General features: G+C 37.7%; 1 protein-coding gene across 4 annotated transcripts in view; it reads right to left on the reverse strand.

Moving 5' to 3' along the window:
* The window catches only part of Unc5c (unc-5 netrin receptor C), a 355,465-nt gene that overhangs the window by 81,701 nt on the left and 257,007 nt on the right, over positions 1–16,757 (reverse strand). The window lies entirely within an intron of this gene.

Below are 16,757 nucleotides of genomic sequence, written 5' to 3' on the forward strand. Positions count from 1 at the left end.
AGTGAATAAAGTATAATTAATAAAAAATTAAAAAAAAGAAGTTGAGTCTGGCACCAGTCCACAGAGGAAGGCTATGAATGACAGTCCTGATGAGACCTGATAGGCTAGGGTCAGATGGAAGGGGAGGAGGTCCTCCCCTATCAGTGGACTGAGGAAGGGGCATGAGGAAGGGAGGGAAGGAGGGTGGGATTGGGAGTGGACGAGGGTGGTGGCTACAGCTGGGATACAAAGTAAATAAATTTTAATAAATAATTATATTAAAAAAACTGAAAAAAAAAGAAGTTGAATCTGTGGCTCAGTGAAAGAATACTGGTCTAGTGTGAGTGAGAACCAGGGTTCATGCTCTAGCAAGTTAAAATTAAAGAAAAAAGAAAAACAAAAAACAAAGCCAACAAACAAAGAAGAGGGTATGTGCCTGAGTTTGTGGACTGGATGGCTGGCATGACCTGAGCTCTAGCTTTGATCTCTAGCCTACAGAAACCAAATGTAAGTGGTACATAAATTCCAAGAGAAGCCCTCGGGCCTTCGGGTAGTGGGGCAGATGTTCAAAGTCATTCTAGGCTATATGATGAGTTCTAGACTCCCCTGGGATATACCAAACCCTATTTCAAAAAGGAAAATAAGTTTGATCTGTGGTTTCAACTCTCAAGTACAAATCTCAAGTACAGACTATGCATAGGTTCTGTGTCAAGTGCTGGACAATGGAGAGGCAGGGGCCTGCTGATGGTGTTCTCTGCAGAACAGGGGGACGGCACACAAGCACAATTGCAACAGGACACATGTTACAATAAAGAGGGCCTGACACTGAAACATATGAAGGATGGACCTTGAGGAGGGGGGACATCTGCATTTGCTTTTGATGATGGAATTCTGATTACTGAGAGGCAAAGGGCACTGGGATGATGCGGATGCTTGAGGAAGAGGACATGCCTGGGTAGCGGCTGCAGAGCCTTAGCTGATGGCATATAGAAAGCAGAGTATGAAACGGACTCTGCAGTTTCTAGCTCGGGAATCTGTGTGCAGAGCATTGTTACCGAAGGTAGAAACAATATGAGGGCCAAAACAATGACTTGTGTTTGGCCCAATCTCATAAGGAATCCATGCAGAAGAACACGGTGCTGGCAACAGTTTAATTACTCAAAATTCCGTTGGCTTTTTTTTTTTTTTTTTTGTAAACAGTGAAACACTTAAATACTTATGACTTTTTTGGAAGTGTCAGCTTTATCTTAACATTAAAAACAAAACATTGATTTAAAAGGATATTTACAGTGCAAGTGGTCCGAAATAATATTTGATTATTATTTTTGGCGTAGACAAATCATAAAAACTTAAATGTATGAAAGAGAAAAATACATGAGAGTAATTCTATTTATCATGTATAAGACTATCTGAGTCAGCAAGAGAAATTAATATGCAAGAGCTGTAACATCTAATTTTTAAAAATATGCTTCATGTGCTCACTCCAGAATACACAATACTAGAGGAAATGACTCCTCCATTTTGAAGTAATTCCTTGGATATATTATATACAAAATTATGAAAAATATATAGCATCCCTTGTTGTATTTTATTTTTATCATATAGAATGTATTATATTTTTATCGTATTGAATAGTAAGTAATTAAATTGTTCCAATAAAATTTATGCACAATGCAGTCTTGGTTACTCAAGTGTCAGTACCTGATCTGGCTTTTAATTCGCTTCATATTTTGTTTTGTTCCATATTTTTCTCTTTTATATTCCATCTCTCCCATTTGGTAAACTGTCTTATACAACAAGAAACTCACAGTACATAGTTATATTTAACTGTGTATAAAACACTCAAGAAGACAGGAAAATAGGTTGAAATGCAGAAAGCAATAAAAGGTTTCTGCCATAAACCATGGCTTGACACGGTTGCAGTGAGACCAACAGCTTACAGTTTTTGTTCATGGGTTCAGTAACTGTAGCCTTTTGCTACACTGGGTGACATATTTGATGTCATTTTCCCAAGCGTTTAAAAAGCATGGAATTTCATTAAAGGTGAAAAGAATAGTTAAGAAGCAATATTAGAATGTCCTGCTTGCGTATTCTCTGTTACACTTGGAGTCATTCCACTCTGTTCAGCTGAGAATCTCCCCTAAATGGCAGTTCCTAGAGTCTCAAAGAAAAGGGCTAAGTTGACAATCTGAGTTCAAAACTGAACTTGTTCATTTTGGATGATTTGTGTCTCTTTGAGTTGGTTTCTCACCCCCTTGGTCTGCTTGTTTATAAAATGAGAATAACTCTAGACCACATTTCATATGGATTTGGAGGTCAAATGCCTATGCCTAACACACAACGAATAGTTTAAAACTGTTGTGAAAACTTACATAAAAATTTACCTAAGGAGGTGAGAGTGAGGCATGTAAAGACTCAAAATACGAAAGAAACAAAGTTAATCTAAAAAGCTTGATACATGCTAGAATCTAAGTTCTTTACCCTTCACTGAGATTTAGCCTGTCAAGTCACCTCCATTTACTTTTAAATAATAACTGAGCACTATATAAGTAAGCATTGGATAAACCAATAGCTATTTGGCTGATATTAAAACATAACATTTAATTAACTGGCACAATTGCTTTCTAAAAGCATATGTAGAACGCATTGTTAATTGAGGACATTTAAACAATATTAAACCTAACATTAAACCTAATGTTCATTTCTATTTTTGTAATAAATGTAAGAAATATGATAAATATATCCTCATATATATATATATATATATATATATATATTATTCCTCATATGTGTTTCAAGTAATTATTCAACACTTGTTCTTTGTGGCATCCCTCTAAGGTATGGTACGCCTTTCATGATCTTTATCATTTTAAGTAGGCTTTCAGGGATGATATTTCCTGCTAGTCACTTCAAAATGAAAGATATCTAAAAATATTTTCAATGGGTACGTTTATTTTTTTAAATCAAGCAGCATCCCGTTATGATCTGTCCTAGAGACACCATGTCTTTGCAGATACAGAGGAACTGAAATTCATGATGTGAAATCTAGACATCCTGTGGCTTGTGATATTCTTGCTCTGCGGCAGGTATGCTGAGCGAGAACATGATATAGTTCTGCAAAGAAAAACTCACATTGTGAGTCCTGTTTCAACATTCAATCAAAGAACAGCAAACAAAATTACGTTCATACAATTCTAGCTGAAAGCGTTAGCAAATAGGCAAGAGAGGACATTTATCCAGAAGACATAACCTGAAGGTTTATGTACCACTCCAAAAGCCATCTGCAACTCCAGGTTGCTGAGACTTTACCTTCAGAAACCGCAGCCACTGGTGATTCATATTATTTTACTGCTTAGACCTTCCGAGCCCCTGGGTCATCAACAAAGTACTCGATATTTTTGTAGCTCCCTGCCTAGTCCGAGCACATGTTGTGTGTCTTTCCTTTTCAGCAGTCATGCTTCAACCTTTTTATCTCATAAAAGTTACGACCGTGTCGGTCCCCATCACTTGCTCATTCACTCTTCAGATGGCAACACTCTGGAGTACCCCCATCGTTCTGCCCCATTTTTACTTCCATGGCAATCAGTGGTCCTGTTTAATTTTCAAATGCAAAGGCGTCTTTGGTTACTGACTTTGCTACTGCAAGGAGCTGCCCTGGGTGCCCTCAGGAAACCCTCTCTGATGTTTGCATGCCATTATGCAAGTGTCTCACTGCTCCCATTTTATACCCTCTCTCATTTATGACAGTGTGTCTTAACTTTGTGCGACAGAATTGTCCGGCATCTTTGTCCCCAGAGCCCATGGGACAGGCTCTGATTTTATCGGTTACAGGGCAGGGCCTAAGTAACTGAATTTTGAAAGCTTGACTGCAACTTGGCCTGAGACCTGAAAGCTCCTGGACACTGCATGGCCATACCCTCTCTTCGCTTTTGGCTGATAATTCTAAAACCATCAACATTAGTTTCAACTTCTGTTAAGTTCTGCGCATCTTTCCAAGTACTTTCAACTTAGTTCCATCAAGATGTTCAACAAATACGAAAAGCATAATAAGCGCATGATCGATCATAACCTCTTTTCACATTGATCTCTCTTTCAGCTTGATATCTTACTGTTTATCTTATAATAATGGAGTCAGGAGCAGACTTTCAAGTCGGGTTTAATTAATTCTTCTTCTGCATCTTGATTTTCCTTATTTAACAAAGTATGGCCAGATAGTAACAATATACCGTATCATAAAATGGCTTCACTAGACTTTTATAAAGCTGGTGAAACAATCCAACACTTTAAAAATAAATTTTTCTGAGAGCTTATGAAAATCAATCAAATAAGGCCACACATAATTTGTACCACTTTAATGAGCCAAATTTCAAAAATGTATAGTCAATAAAACTATTTTGTTACTAGGGGTGACAAAGAATGTAAGAGTTGAACAGAATTGGTTACAGTCTTTACCTGTTACAAGGTGAAGGACTACCCGGTGAGAGGGTGCTGGAGGATTTAATGAGGTAAGAGACGGGAAGTATATGGAATCAGGAACTGCTCCACAGTCTAAATGGATTTTTCCCTGGTGCTAAACTTAGGACCCAGAGGCTAATGTCAAAATAGGCTGTTTTAAACATGACCCAGAGCCCTCAATGTCTGTTAATGAGTACATATTTTTAAATTCCCAATACCAGTCAGGAAAGCAAACACTTTTACTATACCATTGTAAGGCATTCCGTGAATACCAGCTGCTAAGTTCTCATGTTGGAGGCCAGTGAGATGGCTCAGTAGGCAAGGTGCTTCACAGTCAGTGACCTCAGTTTGATCCCTGAGACCCAGAGGGTGGAAAAAGAAGATTGAGGGTTGAAGGTTGTCCTCAGATGTCCACCCACAGGCTGTGTCATATTCACACCCCAAACAAAATAAATAGATGCAACTTAGAAATCCTCACTTAGTAAACTCTCCTAGTGGAGGCCAGGGCAGCCACAACAGTATTTGTCCAGAATAGATGTTACATTTCCAGCCTCCGTGCATAGGGGTGGGTTCCCAGGTCTTGCTGTAGGAGGATCACATGCTTAAGAATTCCCCCAATACTCTCATCACACAGTTCAGTTGATTGCCTATAGAATTCTCCAAATACTAACATGATTTTAGTGATGAAGATGGGTGATTTCCAACTTGATTAGAAGTTCAGGACTGAAGCATGCTGTCCCTATTGTATGTTTCTAGAAAAAGTGTATAAGAACTGCCAACTTTACTTGTGTGGTTTGATTTAGGAAACAAACTTTATGGTTCTTAGATGCACGGTTTTTTTTTTTTTTTTTTTTTCAATGCAGTTTATTCAGGAACATTGAACAATCCTCCTCGGACCCCGGGGATTTTATAGTTTCACAGTGACTGGTATTTTATAAAAGTCAGTACTACTGGCCGTACTGTCAGGGGAAGCAAGGCTTTGCTGTAAACCACTGCTCAATGGCCCAGACTTCCATAAGTTCTACTGAGAGGTCACTTCAACATTTTACAACCATCACATTTTAACATTGTCTATTACCTTCTTTCTAAATACTTTATATTGATTTTTATAAAATCTACACCATGGACAAAGACAGAAAAAAATTCTATGGTTCCCAATAATTTATCCATTTAAAACTCACAGTTAGATATGGGATAAGTTAAAACCCTCAAAATGAATCCCAATTTTGAAAACTCATTTTTCCACTTTTATTCACCCCTCATTTTCCTAACCAAATATCACAATAGTTATGCTACCCAATACTGACCCCAAACTTCTAGCTAAAATAGTGTTCTTATAGCTAATAAGGTAAAAAAAATAGGAAGTTATTTAAATAAGATAGTCATTCAAAATTTATTTCTAGTAGTGTTCCGTGATTTTTATGTTAAAACTTTTGCTAAGAATCTCACTATATTCCTGTTTTACTACTGAAGAATCAAACTCAAATATTTGTGGGTAGAGTAAAAATAAATAAATAAATTAATTAATTAATTAATTAATTAATAAAGCTAACCATCATAGCATCTTCCTTGGTTTTCTAGTCTTCTCAATGCACTGAGAAAATGAAAAAACAAAAACAAACAAACAAACAAAAAAAACACATCAGCATTAGTCATCTATGAGGAAGACTGAAGGCCAGTGTTAGCAAATGTAACTTCTTTTCAAAACATTATTATATGTCTTTTCTGAGCTGTTATTTTCAATTAAAAGCATCACTGTAAAAGAAAAACTACAAGTGGACATTGTAGATTTATTGTCTAACCAACTGTTTCTCAGAAAACAGGTGGGATGCTATATTTGAAACCTCAATAATACAATTTTTAGGATCATATCTGATGGGGTCCTTAGATGATAAATATACATAGTGGAATGTTATTAAGCGTTGGATATAACAAAGCATATTTACCCAGAAATGGAAACTTTGAATTTTAAACAAATCCACAAGCTTTACATTAGGATATTCTGAGACTACCTCACAGATTACAATATGTGGATTTTATAAGACTTTTCTTTATATTTGCAGTGTCAACCCCAGGATGGAGATATTGCCTATGGTACTAAATAATTTAGATAAAACTTCATCTCTCTCTCCAGCCCCACCAAATACGGAATGTGAATGCCAGTAATGTTACAATGGAAATAACATCAATTTTCCAGTAACCAGAAGTCTCTGAGATTTAGATACATAGAAAGTTCTAAACAGAGATTGTAGCAAACTGAAATATCATGGTGGCTCATGTATATTCACAATCCTTTCACTCTGGTCCCACAGGCTGAATCTTGTGATTTCTTTCAGCATAATCTCTAATATAAATAAAACCAAATTCTTTGAGAGCTTAAATCCTTCTATACAAGAACTTATTGATTTCGGTAGATTAGAGACAAATAAATACATAACCTAACTACATTTTACCAATAGGGCTATGTAATTTTGCTGTTCTGAAGGAAGAAAAGATGGCTTCAATTCTTTGTAGAAACTTCTCATTTTCTGGAGGTATTCAGACCCTCAGTGGCCACTGGCAACCTGCACCCTTCTAACAAAAACTTGCTGACCCAGAGATTGAATTAGGTCTTGTCTAATCATATATGTCAATATAAGAAGCCAGGCACCTTATACATTCCTATTCTCCTCCCCTGCGAAAGACAGATGTGTTGTGTCTAATTATTCACTGATTGGTATCGGGAGAAACATTAACATAATTGGCACATTTGTCCTAATTAACCAAGGAAACTGCCACATGCCATCCAAGATGAAAAAGTGACTCCAGCAACCATTATGCAGAAAAAAATCACATCTATCAGAAAAGTTACATTGTTAATAGGAAATTGGGCCCACTGTGCCAGAACATTGCACTGGAAAGCGACACAACAGAATTCTGAAGTGTGTGTACACCTTTGAGAGTGGGGATTTGGTAGGGAATTGTTATATAGGTACATTAATCAAACAAATGGGAAAAGCAATTATTGGGCAATTATCAAATGCACACTCGGCCAAGCTAAGTTTCTCATAGGTGTATTAGCTAACCTCTGGGAATCTGCCAAGTTTCATTGACTTGTTTACAAGTGACATGTCTGAAGTATTATTATTGTTACTATTATCATTAACTTATTTTTTTAATTTCCCCTTCTTAAAATATGCTATAATATAGAAAATATGGGCAGTTTTTACAACCTTTAGTAATTACATCATACACAGTACATGTTAATCTGTACTTAAGAATGGGACATTACTGTCAGGTTTTCCAGCTGAGCGATACTTGTAGACTGTAAAATGCATATGCTGATGAAGTGGTCGTGTGTGGGGTGGGAGTGTCTAAGAGTCTATCTGAGAAACTCTCAGACTGTGTCCACATGGGTCATGTGCACCATATCCAAGGGAACAAAGCTTTGACAATTCTAAAAGATGTCTATAGGGAACAAGCATTCTGTATAGCCCCACAAAGAGTGTTTGGCTCCCCCTGCTCACAGGCTTGAAGTTCTGGGGTTCTCTCTTTTTTTGTTTCCTCCACTGGCAATAGATATGGTAAGTCTCTTTTGAATATCTCAAACAAGCAAGAAAGCATTCCAGGAAGAGAAGGCCACATTGATTTTGCAACTATTTGCTGCTCTGATCTTAAAAAAAAATATCATCTAATTCTTCTTTGATGGTATTATTCAGTATTCTTTCCACTTTTGGTAGGTCTGTGAAAATAAAGGTATTTTATGTGTTCTAAGAAGTGTTAGTATTCAAGCAAGTTGAAATTCTATCTTTGGGCAATTGTAAAAATAAAATGGGCAAAGAATTAAAAAATTCAAATGGAAACTACAGTGACATTTTGCTCAGTTGTTGTAACTTCTGCAGAAGGAAGGAATTTGCCAAGAAAGGGAATTTGTTTTCCTCCCTTAATTGCACATATGTCTGGCTCATTGCTTTTGAGAGCTGAATGTACACAGACCATATTGCGGAGGCGAACTCATCTTCAGTTCTGTAAACTTCTAAAACTGAAGTTAGACCGTGAAGAGATAAAAGCAAATGGACAAAGAACGTAATGCAATAAAGTCTAATTGAGAAATAAAATTTAAAACCAAAAAAGTCCCAAAGTTGAATGACTATATATGACAATACCACACAAGAGAACAAATCAGCCCAGAATTGTGTTTAAAAGGCTGATTTTTTTTTAAATCAGTAAAAAGGGCTCTAAATTGACAAGCTTATTGATGTTACTAGTCTATTACTCCTTTTTGCCAAGAATTTGACTTCAGATAAACAAGGCAATTCTTAGCCTTCTTTTACCAATGGAAAGTATTCAACACTGTGCTAAGTCTGACCATCACCAGGAAATGCAAACCTTCTGTTCTCTAGAGATGTCTTTTCCCTTTCATGCTGACTGAGGTAAGTACAGACTGTAGGCATATGGAGAGTCTTTGGAATTCCAAAGCAAGAAAGGGATCGAAAAATACAAGATAACTTTTTATTTGCAACAAATCAAGGTCTTGAAAATAAAAGACACCTCTGCCTAGTGATTATAAGTCTCTTTAAGACTTTGCTCATTGTTGAAGCATAAATGATATGTGGAAACAGATTCTATTTTGGTTTTGGGTGATCTAGGAGCCCCTGCTAAGTAGCTCTGTTGAATGTGAACATGCAGAGATATCACTCTCTCATGACAGAACAAATAACTGACAGATTTTATTCATTTTTGAAAATCATATTTAAATAACATATTCAGAAAAAAAAACCTATATATGTTCTGTGCTTTCCCATTTTTCTTACCTTCTACTTCTATCTTAGGAAAAGAAACTATTTTCTTTTTTTTGAGTATCAGTGACAGCCAAGCAAGAATCCTAAATATTATTCTTGTCCCCTTTTTAATACTCTGAAAAATATCTGTTTTCCATTAAGTAGTAAGAGTGATCTTTTAAAGCCACATATCAGGTCATAAAAATTCCTTATTTAAAATCTCTGGTGGCATCCCACACATTTAAAGATGGTTCCAAGGGGCTTGTTATGTCTACAGCCCCTGAAGTCTTCTTTTCTTGACATGGAATATCTTCCTGTCATTGGCTCTCAGATGAGAGCCTCCTGCTTGGTCTTTCAAAACTATCAGCTCCTGGGGGGATTTGTGCCATTTCTCTGATGCCTAGATCTTTCTGACCCAGTTCTTTTCAAGACTGGTTCTCTCCTGTTGCCCAGATCTCAGTGCAAATTTATCTTGCCAGAGAGACTTTCTTTGAACACTCTCAACCGCCAATAACCTCCTAATATGACCTTGTTTTTTTTTTTTTTTCCCACTCTCATACAACCTTGCTGTATTGCTTTTCACTGGTGCTTGACTGAAAACACCTTCATTCTGCCTCTTCTTTTTGTTTGTCCTTTCTCAGGAAAATCATAAGATTATTGAGTGCACAGTGAATCTACAAGAAATATTTCTTGAATAAATGGACTGACAATGGAAGATAGACTATGCATTTTGCATCTACAGATAGTCCTGAGGGAATCACCATGCATGCTCAAATACTGACCCTTGAATCAGGAGCTGGTAAGACAATGTATCTCATAGCTTATATTTGTTGTATAAATTGATGTGTTGAATGTTAATTTTGTCATTAATTTAAATATAGAGGGATGCATAGCTTTGTGTTGTGCTCAGTGTATTAAGAACTAGAGATAGGTTAAGAGAAAAATACCATAAAGGTGTAGAAAATGTTCTTGGAACAATGCAAAGCTTATAATGACCAGCCTGGAAACAAAAGACTTAAAAAAACAAACAAAAAACCATTTTCTAGGTTTTTTTTTATGGTGTTATACAGAAGAGGAAAAATTCCGACATTATAGGCACTGAAAGTAAGGTTCCCTCCCAAATGAAGTCCAAGCTCTTTGTTTCTCTCTAAGCCTCTTTTACCCAGAAAAACCATGACTCATGGCTTGGTAACAACATGCCTGGCAGGAAATTCATCTTCACCCCTTCTGAGGGGTGGCATGGCTCGCGAGGCGCTTTTCAGTGGCCATATTAGACAGAGAGCCACCTGATGCTGCACATTCGCTAGGCTTTTCAGTGGCCATATTAGACAGAGAGCCACCTGATGCTGCACATTCGCTAGGCTTTTCAGTGGCCATATTAGACAGAGAGCCACCTGATGCTGCACATTCGCTAGGCTTTTCAGTGGCCATATTAGACAGAGAGCCACCTGATGCTGCACATTCGCTAGGCTTTTCAGTGGCCATATTAGACAGAGAGCCACCTGATGCTGCACATTCGCTAGGCTTTTCAGTGGCCATATTAGACAGAGAGCCACCTGATGCTGCACATTCGCTAGGCTTTTCAGTGGCCATATTAGACAGAGAGCCACCTGATGCTGCACATTCGCTAGGCTTTTCAGTGGCCATATTAGACAGAGAGCCACCTGATGCTGCACATTCGCTAGGCTTTTCAGTGGCCATATTAGACAGAGAGCCACCTGATGCTGCACATTCGCTAGGCTTTTCAGTGGCCATATTAGACAGAGAGCCACCTGATGCTGCACATTCGCTAGGCTTTTCAGTGGCCATATTAGACAGAGAGCCACCTGATGCTGCACATTCGCTAGGCTTTTCAGTGGCCATATTAGACAGAGAGCCACCTGATGCTGCACATTCGCTAGGCTTTTCAGTGGCCATATTAGACAGAGAGCCACCTGATGCTGCACATTCGCTAGGCTTTTCAGTGGCCATATTAGACAGAGAGCCACCTGATGCTGCACATTCGCTAGGCTTTTCAGTGGCCATATTAGACAGAGAGCCACCTGATGCTGCACATTCGCTAGGCTTTTCAGTGGCCATATTAGACAGAGAGCCACCTGATGCTGCACATTCGCTAGGCTTTTCAGTGGCCATATTAGACAGAGAGCCACCTGATGCTGCACATTCGCTAGGCTTTTCAGTGGCCATATTAGACAGAGAGCCACCTGATGCTGCACATTCGCTAGGCTTTTCAGTGGCCATATTAGACAGAGAGCCACCTGATGCTGCACATTCGCTAGGCTTTTCAGTGGCCATATTAGACAGAGAGCCACCTGATGCTGCACATTTGCTAGTACCTCCAGCTGCCGGTAGGTTTTGGTCTTGTCAGTATCTACTTAAAAAAAATCTGTTTCCTATTTATCATGACTAAACTCAGCAAAACAATCTATTCTTTCACACTTCACCCCATATTTTCCCACTCACCAATTAGAGATGCAAATGTTGATAAATAAGGAGACAGTTTTTTTTTTTTTTTTTTAAGTACAACTGGGTCAATAAGTTGAACACTGTGCCCTGTTCCTCCAATTAAACTCCTATGAGAAATAGCTCAATTATAATTAGGGAAGCAATTATCCCCTTGTTAAAGGTGAAACAAATCACAGGTTTTAGTGAAATTTTCCGTATTGTTCCTCCTCCCATGCCAAAACCCCTTGACTCCATTGATGGTTTGATCCAGTGATCCCCTGAAGGAATAATCTGATGATATAAAGCAGCCCAGGCTTGCCATGCGATAGTAACATTTTTCTAGGCATGAACTCAAATGAGCGGAGAGCGATTAATTTCATAGAGGGCTGCTATTATGCCTTGGGAATGGCCCAGCACCCACTTTATAGCATATTAATTTTCTAGCTTCTTCGGAGACATGGAAGAGAGACAGGCTATTGAGATGGGGTCAAATGCCATGAAGAAGGAAAGGAACTTTCTGGATCGATCCTAGGAAATATGCTGTAAAAATACCAAGAAATACTACTCAATGGTATTTCTGGGATTAGTTTTTCTTTTCTTTCTTTCTTTCTTTTTTTTTTTTTTAAATTGGCTACTGTGTAATTTTAGTGAGACTATGATCCGCGTCACCTGTGATCTTTGGGATGAAGTATCTCCCAAGTATCTCCTTTTATTCCTAGTCTCAATGACATGAGGGTCTCTGAATCGGGCAAAACTTTATAGGTGAAAGGTCATTATTCTTCTAGAAATTTTTATATTTTATTTCCTGAAGGGCAGCTTCTTCATTATATCCAACATACTTTCTTTTTTTTTTTTTAAAAAAAAATTAGGTTTAACATGCTTTGAGAATCTATTGCAATCTTTAGTTTGCTGTTATTAGAGATAAAATAAGAGCCCAAATTTGTGTTCCTTCTCTTTTCAAGTATAGTCAGACAGATGAGTAAGTACATGAATTTCCACATAGTTATAAAATTATAGTACATAGGAGCTTCCGTTTATCCTGACAAACGTTCACTCACACCAGGAGTTAAATGCTAAATCAGCTGTGAGTATGTGGCCAAATAACTGATTGTCCCTTGGCCCCATATCCTGACTGGCTCCTTGGCACCCCTTGACTACTCTGTGAATTAGTCACTGATGGCATTATACACAGTACAACAAAAGGCTCACAGGACTCTGTGCCTATGTGAAGAACACTGTGCAGTCATTAAATACTTTTAAAACATCCAAGCCAAACGGGAAAAATACTGAAAGAAAGAATGTAGAAAAGAAATTAGAGGAAGTAATAGTAGGTAGAGAGTTCTCACATCCTAGTGTTTTGTTCCTAACATGGAAACATTTTACTTAACCAATTAGCTCTAGAAGGCACTCAAAGTCATTGCCACATTGGGAGGTTGAAGTATAAGTAAGCTTTGGCTTACTTGAGACTTATCATTTTTGCCTATTATACTCTAAAAAAAAGAGATATATGAACCTCTGCTCAAATTTCCTCCTTCGCAGAAAATCCAAGGGATGTTGAACTCTTGGAGGACTGGATGGATGGCAGTAACTGCTGACTGGAGGGTAGTGAGGACATCAGCAGTTCATGACATTTGCCCATACTATGGCTTGAACGGGAAATGTTCTCCACAGGCTCCTGTGCTTGAATACTTGGGCCCCAGCTGGCAGTTCTATTTTGGAATGTTGTGGTGCCTTCTGGAAGCAAAAACTTGATGGAGAAGTCAGTCTTAGGCAGTAGGCACTGGCGTTCATTATCCTGGGAGGTGAGCATGGGGGTTGAAATACCCACTTTCTGCCATTTTTTTCTGACTGTAGCTGCATTGTGAGTACCCCTCACTTCTGTTGGAATACCATCCCTATTGTATTTGACTGTATCCCCTCAAACTATAGCCTAAAACAGAAGCTTCTTCTCTGAAGTCTCTTTTTGTCAGGTATTTGGTGACAGCAATGAGAAAAATAATACATCAGGCAATTTGATTAGCATTAGCAGAAGGCAAAGTTGTGTTCTAAGTCTTACATTTGTCTGTAGCACTAATGGCCTCCAAGCAAACCAACGACTGTAGAATATAGGAGGTGTCTTGTTGATTCTTCACATAGCAGAAGTTCCTCCATTATGTATCCCAGAGAGCTTAGGGTAAGCAAAGTTCAGTGGCTATTTTATAATATTGAGCTCAATCTTCTGGGAATTAATAACATAACCTAGTAAGAGGTTATGTTGATAGCACTCTACGGATCTAGATAGGATTAAGCGCTTTTCACGTACTATGTTATTAAATATCACAAACATTTAGTGTATAAATAATAATATCTTCCTTATGTGACTGAAAAATCTGGATGCAAAAGATTAAAATGTCTTGTCTAAAGTCAGAGAGTAAAACATGATTATGCTTGAATTTAAACCTGGATTTTGAAAAGAAAATCAGTTGCTGTTTCATAAAATAGACTACAGGATGCCCATATCCTGGCAAGGACCAACAACTGTTACCGTCACGGCAACACCTATGACATTATAGGCACAAATGCAGTATGATTATATTTGAGGTTAGATTTTTTTTTTAAAGATGCCTGGTTTGGATAGTCAGAAGAAAATTACTGCTTCCTGATAATTTGCAAAGACCGGATCTTCCTTCATGAGACCAACCGCATGTGTGTAAAGTACAGATCATTGGACTGGACCAGCCAGGTGTTCACTGAACACTGATTGTGCTTTCCCCTCAAAAGTAGTTGCTTTAAATAGCAGTGAAGCAGGCTGACCTCCTTGGGGCTAAACTAATGATAATAAAACATGCATTTTCACCTGCTGATTTTATGTTAAGATCAACACCTTATTTTATGTCACAGTTATGCCTTCAAATTCCGTAAACATAAAATGAAAATGAAGTACTGAATGTATTTATATTGACAATAAAATGATCAAATAATCTCTTAGTCTCCCAAGCTCTCTTTTATCCCTTTCTCTTTACATTTTTCTATTGCTCTTGAGCAAACGGCAGCTGGAAAGTGTCATGTAAAGTCATCCATTGGATTTTTGATCTTGGTGATTTTAATGGTGTTAAAAAATCTACAGAGGAGTTTATTAGCCTTCTCTTAAGCATGTATGTTTGATCTCTTTTTTGACTGAAAAAAATAACGAAAAAGTAATATGTATTAAATATAGTTCTTTGAATGTCAAATGGGTATATGATTTTTGAGCTTGCCAAATGTTAATTAGACTCTTCCCCAGTGATGATACACATAAAATTCATAGCCAATTAGTTTGAAGTCATGAATCTTTACTCCTTGACAAAGTGAACTACTTTGTTGAGACTTAAAAAAGAAGAGTAGCATGATATTCTCTTTGTAAGATTTTTCCAGGGTAGCTGTTTTTACGTTGCCTTGAATAGAAGCCAGGCCACAGATGTTCATGCTGCTCATAGGATGCTTGGAACATCACAGTGGCTTTTTGAACAGGTTTGCTTTAGAACTACAAGTAAAGAGGCAGATGTACTATTACGTAACTCAAATGAAATGTATTGAAAACTGTCCTTCAAAAAAAAAAAGAAAAAAGAAAACTGTCCTTCATTTTGGGCACACTAAACCATAGCCTGTGTTTTGGATCTACAAGGTGTGTAGTGATAATCATGCAACTTCTGATACAGTGCTAAAGAGTCCTGAGATGCCAATTACAAGGAAAAATGGTTTTATTTTTTTCAAAGTTAAAAAAAAAATAGATGTCCCTCAATTGAGGAATGGATATAGAAATTGTGGTACATTTACACAATGGAATACTACTCAGCAATTAAAAACAAGGAAATCATGAAATTTGCAGGCAAATGGTGGGAACTAGAAAAGATCATCTTGAGTGATGTATCCCATAAACAGAAAAACATATGTGGTATATACTCACTTATATGTGGATATTACACATATAATATAGAATGGGGGTCTTTTCTGAGACTGACACTCCAACCAAGGACCATTCATGGAGATAAACTAGAACCCCTGCTCAAATGTGGCCCATGGCAGCTCAGTTTCCAAGTGGGTTCCCTAGTAAGGGAAACAGGGACAGTCTCTGACATGAACTCAGTGGCTTGCACTTTGTTCACCTCTCCCTGAGGGAGGAACAGCCTTACCAGGCCACAGAGAAAGACAATGCATCCAGTCCTTATGAGACCTGATAGGCTAGGGTCAGATGGAAGAGGAGGAGGACCTCCCCTATCAGTGCACTGGGAGAAGGACATGCAAGGAGAAGAGAGAGAGAGGGCTACAGCTGGGATATAGAGTGAATAAAATGTAATAAATAAAAAAATGAATTAAAAAATTATAAAATAGGAAATTGTGACTGCCTTGAGTAACAGAGATATAAATGCTATGGCAGAAAAAGTAGAGTCCTTTTGAATATATATTCAAATAATTTGTTGCCAGTATTAACTCAGAAGAATGAGATGCTCTGTTTTGCTGTGATTTGGGGTGGGAAGGGGAACTACCTTAGCTAATTTCTACCTTGTACCAATCTTCAAAGAATTTAAAAGCTGCTAGAAATCAAACAGTAAATGAATTTTTATAATTAGGCACTTAAAATTTCAATATTATTATTTTTAGATTTTTGGGGAGACAAAATTTCAAGATTTTATTGCATGAACAATGAGCAGATCTATGTCCACTGGATCCATATATAGGTGTGAACAACAACATCAGGCTTATACCTCTTTGCACATAAGCAAAATACAGTAAATACTTCAATGACTTCCTGGAATTCAGAGGCTAGTAAGGACCATCAACAAATCTTGGTATTTGTCAAATAAAAGTGTGTTTGGATTTGTAGAACTCTGTAGCATCTATGACAATCATGTTGGGCAATATGAGATAGTTTTCTATTAATCATGTGAAGTAAAGATTGGGTTAGAGTTTAGAGTTATTTGGTAACAAATGAAAGACACGGGATTAGTTTCCATCAACAGGATGCTGGAGTGTAATGGTGAGTGTCCCCGGAGAGCATGCATTCTCCTATACGGTCACCTAGGGCAACTTTTTCAAATCCAGCCCTTTTCAAAGGGCAATATATTGCTGCTAATGAAAAGTCGTGCCAAAATCTGATTC

Source organism: Meriones unguiculatus, chromosome 10 (genome assembly GCF_030254825.1).
Source record: "Meriones unguiculatus strain TT.TT164.6M chromosome 10, Bangor_MerUng_6.1, whole genome shotgun sequence".
In the NCBI taxonomy this organism is placed as follows: domain Eukaryota; kingdom Metazoa; phylum Chordata; class Mammalia; order Rodentia; family Muridae; genus Meriones; species Meriones unguiculatus.